This window comes from Delphinus delphis, chromosome 3 (genome assembly GCF_949987515.2).
Source record: "Delphinus delphis chromosome 3, mDelDel1.2, whole genome shotgun sequence".
Taxonomy (NCBI): Eukaryota; Metazoa; Chordata; class Mammalia; order Artiodactyla; family Delphinidae; genus Delphinus; species Delphinus delphis.
Window position 1 is genome coordinate 131,193,154 of NC_082685.1, and position 8,056 is coordinate 131,201,209.

An 8,056-nucleotide genomic window follows, 5' to 3' on the forward strand; every position below is an offset into this window, starting at 1 on the left:
ATGAAGGTAAATAAATAAATAGATGTTCGATTTTTTTTTTTTTTTTTTGGCGGTACGCGGGCCTCTCACTGTTGTGGCCTCTCCCGTTGCAGAGCACAGGCTCCGGACGTGCAGGCTCAGCGGCCATGGCTCACGGGCCCAGCCGCTCCGCGGCATGTGGGATCTTCCCGGACCGGGGCACGAACCCGTCCCCTGCATCGGCAGGCGGACTCTCAACCACTGCGCCACCAGGGAAGCCTGAATTTATTTATTTATTTATTTATTTTTTAAGTGGTGTTAGAGGTTTGGGGGCAGAGGGAACATGGAGTTCTTGTGTTACTTCTAGTCCCAAGTGCCCTGCAAATCCCAGTAGTTCTTGGGTATGTATTGGAGTCACCTACGGAGCTTTCTAGAAATATAATTGCCATGCTCTGAGCCCAGATATTCTAATTCAGTAGAAAGAGCACTGCAGGACCTTAGCATTTGTGTAGTTTGTAAAGTTCTACAGTGATTCTCCTGCAGGTGGTTTTGAGTATTTGCCAGTTTTCTCATCTGGGATGTGTATCAAAACCACCCCCAGGGTGGAATTCTAAAATAACTGGAAAAAAGTTCTTTTAAGCGGAAATCTGCAGTACAAAGGTAAGGAGATAGCCCGTCTGAAAAGACTGGAGGATATAAAACCAGGAAGAGTTACAGTAGACAGGAACAAATGTCTCAGGTAAAGACAAATGGAGTAGGGCTGTTTATTCTAGGAAAACTACCTTAGCCCACAGAGATAGTCACTGAATAAAATTAATTGTGCTCTAGCTGCAGAGATAGTGCTCAGCTCGGGGTAGAAAGAATAAAAAGTCTCATCCCTGGAGGTTGGGTAATATTAGACCAATCCATCCTCAAGGAGAAGGGATATATTTAGACAAACACAACATGCCTCAGGGAAGAACATGGGTCAGTTAGCTCCAATATTTTGAGCTCTCATTTTTAGTAGTATTAGACACTTTCAGTATGTTCTGATTGTTAAGACTTTCATTTTTTTAACAAGTGATGTTAAGTTTTTAATTTTATTTTATTAAAGTATAGCTGATTTACAATGTTGTATTAGTTTCAGGTGTTCAGCAAAGTGATTCAGTTATACATATACATATATCCATTCTTGTTCAGATTCTTTTCCCATATAGGTTATTACAGAATATTGACCAGAGTTCCCTGTGCTGTACAGTGGGTCCTTGTTGGTTATCTATTTTCTATATAGTAGAGTGTGTATGTTAATCCCAAGAGCCTAATTTATCCCTCCCCCTAAATTTCCCCTTTGGTAACCATATGTTTGTTTTCAAAAATCTGTGAGTCTGTTTCTATTCTGTAAATAAGTTCATTTATATCATTTTTAGATTTGATTCCACATATGAGTGATATCATATGATATTTGTCTTTCTCTGACTTACTTCACTTAGTATGTTAATCTCTAGGTCCATCCATGTTGCTGCAAATGGCATTATTTCATTCTTTTTTATGGTTGAGTAATATTCCATTGTTAAGACTTTCATTTATTCCTTCACTAAATATTATCGACTGCCTGCTATATGCCAGTCACTCAGTGCCAGATTCTGGAAGGACAGTGACAATGCCACCAGAACTCTTCTTCTCTATCATTTCTCTTCTTGCCTTATTTTTACTTGGCCTTAGTTTTTCATTTAGACTCTTTCCACATGGTAGAGAAGTTGCCTTCTGCTGCCCCTGATTTACACCCTTCAGCTTAGAAACTCCAAGAAAAAAGGAAGCTCCTTTCTTTCAGCATCTATCAACCATTCTGAGGGAAATATTTGGAATGGCCCTGCTTGAGTCATATGCCCTACCACGGCAGATGATATTTTCATTGGTGTGATGATGGTCACACCAAAATATTCACTCTTCATTCCGCATGTTCATCTTACAACGTGACTGACATTCCTTCCACCAAGCAGGGGATGGGGGCGGGGGTTGGGAGGTCCTATGTTCCCTCCCCTTCTATCCGGGTGGGGGCTGTGATGGCTCCAACCAACAAAGTACTGTAGAAATGGGGACATGGAACTCTTGAAGCTAGGACATCAAAAGGAAATAGTTTATGCCTGGCATACACTCTCTCTCTCAGGATACTCATCTTTAGATCCCAGCCTCCACCTTGTGAGGGAGCCCAGGCCACACGGAGAGGCAACACATGGGTGCTCTAGCCAGCTGTCAGCAGCAACACGCAGACACGTGAGTGAGTGAGTCTTCACCTGACTTCAGCCCTAGCCTGCAGGTCTTCCAGCTCTGACCCCAGACACTGTGTTACAGACACAAGCCATCCTGCTCCGCCCTGTCTGCATTCCCGACCCACAGCACCCGTGAGCCATTATATAACATTATTTATGTTTTAAGTCACAGAGTTTTGAGTTATTTGTTGTGCAGCAATAGATAAATAATTGTCCATTGGGCCAGTTGCCTGGCAATTGGAGTACTGTGATTAGGGGAGCAAATGTGTTACTGAAGAAGAAGAGATGTGAAAGGTTGCTGGGTAGACAAGATGAATAGATACCACGGCCCACTACAATCGTCCTAGGATAAGTTAATTTCCTATGAGTGTATAAATATACATTATATGAACAATTGAAGCCAGAGTCATTATTATAAATAGCAAATGGAAAAGGATCTTAATTTTACTAATTCCATTTGCTACATCATGAGCAGTCTAGTATTATCTGAGAAACGTATGTCTTTTTTCTCTGATTAATTGCTTGGGCAATGATTCTCAATTCAGCAAAACCTAAAAACCAAAATTTCAGAAGTGTTACAAAGAGGTTTTGGGCACAAGTGGAAGTTTAGCCATGTAACTTAGAAGGCTGAGCTTGAAAGCTGTTTTAAGAAACAGGTTCTGGGGCTTCCCTGGTGGCGCAGTGGTTGAGAGTCCGCCTGCCGATGCAGGGAACGCGGGTTTGTGCCCCAGTCCGGGAGGATCCCACATGCTGTGGAGCGGCTGGGCCCATGAGCCATGGCCGCCGAGCCTGCGCGTCTGGAGCCTGTGCTCCACAAGGGGAGAGGCCACAACAGTGAGAGGCCCGTGTACCGCAAAAAAAAAAAAAAAAAGAAACAGGTTCTGCAGTGGTGTTTAATAGGAGACCACACACAGGGGTGGGAGGATGACTTTCAAGAAAGAACACGTCTTTCACAGCGCAGCTTCCCTCTACTTGCTCGGCTCTGAGCAATTCAGGAGCATGTTCATTTGTCTCCTGCAGGTCACGATTAATTTGCATAACTGAAAACGGAACCCTAATTCTGCATTAGCAAAAGAAATTATACTCTCTGGAAGTCAGAAGAGTGTTTTTTCAGTTTTACTTTTTTTTTTTTTTTAAAGAGAGTCAACCAAAGTATATTCTCAAAGTTTATCGTGTGTAATTATTTTTATACACTTCTGATAAAAATATTTCCTTATATAAACCCATTCTGAAAGCTTGAAACACAGGAGGGGGAAACCATGAATTAAGCAGTATCTGAAATGTGCTCTTTCTCACAGGAGGGAAAAAAGTTTACTCTGCAGTCGATTTAAATGACAGCCTCCAGAGAGGTCAGAGACTGGGTTTCAGGATTAGGGACTGAGATATGAAATTAAAATACCTGCCTCAAGGCTCATCTATAAAGAAAAAAACAAAAACAGTAGACATTTCTCTGTCGTGTCTCTGAGAAAGGCAGGCTTTGGGGAAGAGGAAAAAGGTGAAGTTCGCGGACCCTCAGCTCTCCAGTTGGACAAGGGTCACAGAGCTGAATGCGTCCTCAGGCTCTGCTTCCTTTCAGAAAGTGACTGCCAGTGAAAGAGAACACATTTTGCCCTGTCCCTCCCTGAAGTTAAATTTCTCATCTAAATCCACATGGAAACAGAAGAGACTCAGTCCATTTCATAATCCAACAGGCTTGGATCATGCTTTCTGAACTTATAACGAGAGTGTCGAATTATGCGAATCTTGGAGAGGTTTATCGTGTAAGTTCTAGATTTTAAAAAAATTGTGGTAACATTTACATAACCTAAAATCTACCATTTTAACCATTTTAAGTCTACATTTCAGTGGCATTAATGCTGAACATTCACACTGTTGCGTAACCATCACTACCATCCATCTCTATAAATTTCTTTTCAAACTGAAATTCTGTACTCATTAAATAAAAACTGCTCATCCCCCTTCCCCCCCAGTCCCTGGCAAGCACCAGTCTACTTTCTGTCTCTATGAATTTGACTACTCCAGGCATATCGTATAAGTGGAATCATACAATATTTGTCCTTTTGTTACTGGCTTATTTCACTTAGCATATCCAAGTTAAAGCATATGTCAGAACTGCCTTCTTTTTAAAGGCCGGATAATATCCAGAGGATGTATATACCACATTTGGTGAGTTTTTTTAAGGGGAGGATTATCTTCTCCACTGATAATCTTCGGGATAGCCTTCCTAGTCTGTATCACCTTTTCAACATGAAACATTTGTTTAAAGATGATTTTTTTCTTCTATATTTTATCATCATATCTGGTGTAGGGGAGCAAAATTTGCCGCCCCAAAATATGTCTCATTTTCATGAGAATTAATTTAGGCCGATTATTTTTCTGGCTCAAAAGCCACAGGAAAAGTCCTTGACTTTCCCCATTCTTGCCTAAAAGAATGTAGATGGAGGCCCTGTTCCAGGAAGGGAACTATCACCACAGGTAACTATAGTATGAACTAGGTGTGTAGACAGGGAGGGACCTAGCAAATTCTGTTTGTTAAAAACTCCTTTCGGGGCTTCCCTAGTGGCGCAGTGGTTGAGAGTCCGCCTGCCGATGCAGGGGACACGGGTTCATGCCCCGGTCTGGGAAGATCCCACATGCCGCGGAGCGGCTGGGCCCGTGAGCCATGGCCACTGAGCCTGCGCGTCCGGAGCCTGTGCTCCGCAACGGGAGAGGCCACAACAGTGAGAGGCCCGCGTACTGCAAAAAAACAAACACTAAAAAAAAAAAAAAAAAACTCCTTTCAGTGACCCATTGTCTCTGCCTGGCTCAGCAAACATTTGTTTCCTAAAAATTTGCTTTTCCATCTCCATGTAAATTGCTTTCCTCCCCTTTGAAGTCCTCAACACCTACCCCCAACATTCTCTTTTGCCTTTAGCTGAAGATGGTGTTTAAGGCGAGGGCTTCAGCCATTTTGGTAAATGATTCAGTTTTCCTGGGTTTCTGCCATGTCTGTATGTTATTAAATTTTTGTTTGATTTTCTCCTTTTGATTTGTCTCATGTCAATTTAATTCTTTGGCTAGTCAGAAAAACCTAGAAGGATAGAGGAAAATTTCTTCCTCCCCGATACTGGTTTTCTTTTCCTCCCTATCTCCCTTTTTTCCTTTGTCCCTTCCTGTGTTCCTCCCTCCCTCCCTTCCTTTCTTCCTTCCTTCCTTCCTCCCTCCCTCCCTTCCTTCCTTCCCTCTCTCTCTCTCTCTCTCTCTCTCCTTTGCAATAGCAGGTGATACATATTGCTTGTATCATAACACTTACATAAGGCGTTATGTAAATACTTACCTCTCCTAACAAATTGTCAGTTTCTTGGAGCAGGAGCCAAATCCTGCCTTATAGAAGGCCTGGAATAAACGCTCAGTAGAGGAAAGTTGAGTTTAACTGAGTGAAATGATACTCAAAGTAGACAGCTACATAATGATCTCATCTACAGATTTCTTAAAATCAGCTAAGCAAAACACTGACCCATGTGTCTATCCATGTTTTAATTTTCTATGGCTTCCATAACAAATTTCCACTGACCTAGTGGCTTAAAACAACAGGAATATTTTATCACATAGTTCTGTACTTCAGAACTTCAGTATGGGTATCACTGGACTAAAATCAAGGTGTCAGCAGGCTGCGTTCCTTTCTGGAGGGTCTAGGAGAGTATGTTTTCTTGCTCATTCAGGTTTTGGGAGAATTCACTTCCATGTGGTTGTAGGACTGTGGGCTCAATGTCTCTGCTGGCTCAGCTGGGGGCTGACCTTAGCTCCAAGAGGCTTCTCTCCGGCCTTTGCACATGTATCTCACAGCCCTGTATCTCAGAACCAGCAAAGGAGCATGAAATCCTTCTCAGGTTGTCATCTCTCCTAGCCTTCTTCTATTGTTGTGTCTTTCTCACTGCAGTCTGGAAAGATTCTACACTTTTAAGGACTTGTGCCATTAGATTGGGCCCACCTGGATAATGCTCATCACATCTGCAAAGTCACTTTTGCCATGTAAGGTAACATACTCACATGTTCCAGGGATCATGGCATGGACGTCTTTGGGAGCCATTATTCTGCCTATCACAATCTGTAACTATTTACTCCAGATCTCCTTGTTCCTGATCTTCTAATCTTTCTCTTTCTAAGATCTTTCCTAGCCAACCAAGTCATTCTTCACTCTCCACGGATTCGTGTATATTCTAACCCCAAATTACTTTTTCTTCCACGCAATATGCATAACCAGTTGAACTGCCCAAAGCTCTGTGCATTGGGATGATTTTTCCTTCCCACTATCTTTCAAGGCTTCCCTCAGATGGGGCTGTAGTGCAGCCATGATTCATTTTCAGTGTGCACACACATACTGGGCTGAACCACTGTCATCCAGGCTCAGTCTTTTGCTTCCTCCACCAGCTGGTCATAAAGGATCCCACATGTGGCCACAGGTGTGAGCTGAAGAAGCAGTGCTGGTATGAGGAGTAATGGATGACATGGGAATCTGGCTGCCTGCCTACATAGCTTGCTTGTATTCTATGGTCCTACCTGTGGTCAAAACTAGATGTAGCACTTCTATTTTATAACATATTGCTGCTGGCCCTGCCTTACTTTGTGACTTTATGGGCTGGATCATAGGATCCAAGAACTGCAGCCTTTCCTACTCTGGAGCCTACTCAGAGCTGGCAGCCTTTCATGTCACACACTGTGCTGGTTGGAACAGTATTCCTGGGCGGGGAATATTCTGCCTCCAGATTCTGAAGTTGCCTATAAAGTATTATATTTCCCTCTTCATGGTTGGAAGTGCAGGAAGCAATAGTTTTTCCTTTACTTTGGAGAGTATGTCCCAGCTTGCTTCAGACTACTGGGAACCTAAAAATTTTACTGATGTGGCCCTCCCTAGAATCTTCAAAGAATTTATCTCTCAATCTCCGGAGTGTGTGTGTCTCACCAAGGCCTCCAGTGAACTAACTAGTCACTGTGCTCCTCTGGTCTGATTAATATAATGCCATCAACAGAGTAGAACAACATGAGGTTCTATGGGACATCCAGGTCTTTTCAGACTATACTTCATGAGAGAGTGAGAGAGTTCACATAGACCTGGGGAAAGACAGTGAACACATACTATTGTATATTCCAAATAAATGTGAAGCATCTAACCTTTCCTGATCATAAAGAATGTCTGACCCCATACAATGAACCTGAGACCATGCTAATCTGCTCTAGCTGTCACAGCAGCTGCAGTTGGGACTACCTCTTAGTTGAGTTTGCACTAGTCCACTGTCACCCTTCAATATCTGTCTGATTTCTGTAGGGGGAAGACTGGTAAATTAAATGGAGATATGATGACCATCACATCTGCAAGGGGTAAAATATAAAGGTGGATGAGAAAGAGTTTATTGATTGGGGAGCCCTCTTCCAGAATACACCCTAAATAACCTAGAGAAGGCCCTAGGAAATTGTTCAAGGATGCTGATAGGATGACTCCTAGAAGGATGGTAAAAGAGATGGCCCAACCAAATGAAGTAAAAAGGTCAGAGATTGCTGTGGCATGCAGAGGAAGGGGAAGTAAAAGGTTCAGAGAAGGGACCTTGTGGATATACTATGTAAAGCTGGAAAGCCCAATTATGTAATGACTTATCTATTGGTCTGGTGGCAGGAAGGGAGTAGAGGCAGATTTGGGAGTAAGGGAGTTGCATGTTGTCTTATGAGAGAAAGACATCTGTGTCTTCTTCAAGTAAGCAAAGCATATTATCCCTCAGTATGCAGGAATGAAGGCACTCTCACAGGCTCAGAAGGTTAAGAGAAATCTGGAGAGTCAATATTTTGGGTGGCATCAACCAAGATGTCCGTATTCT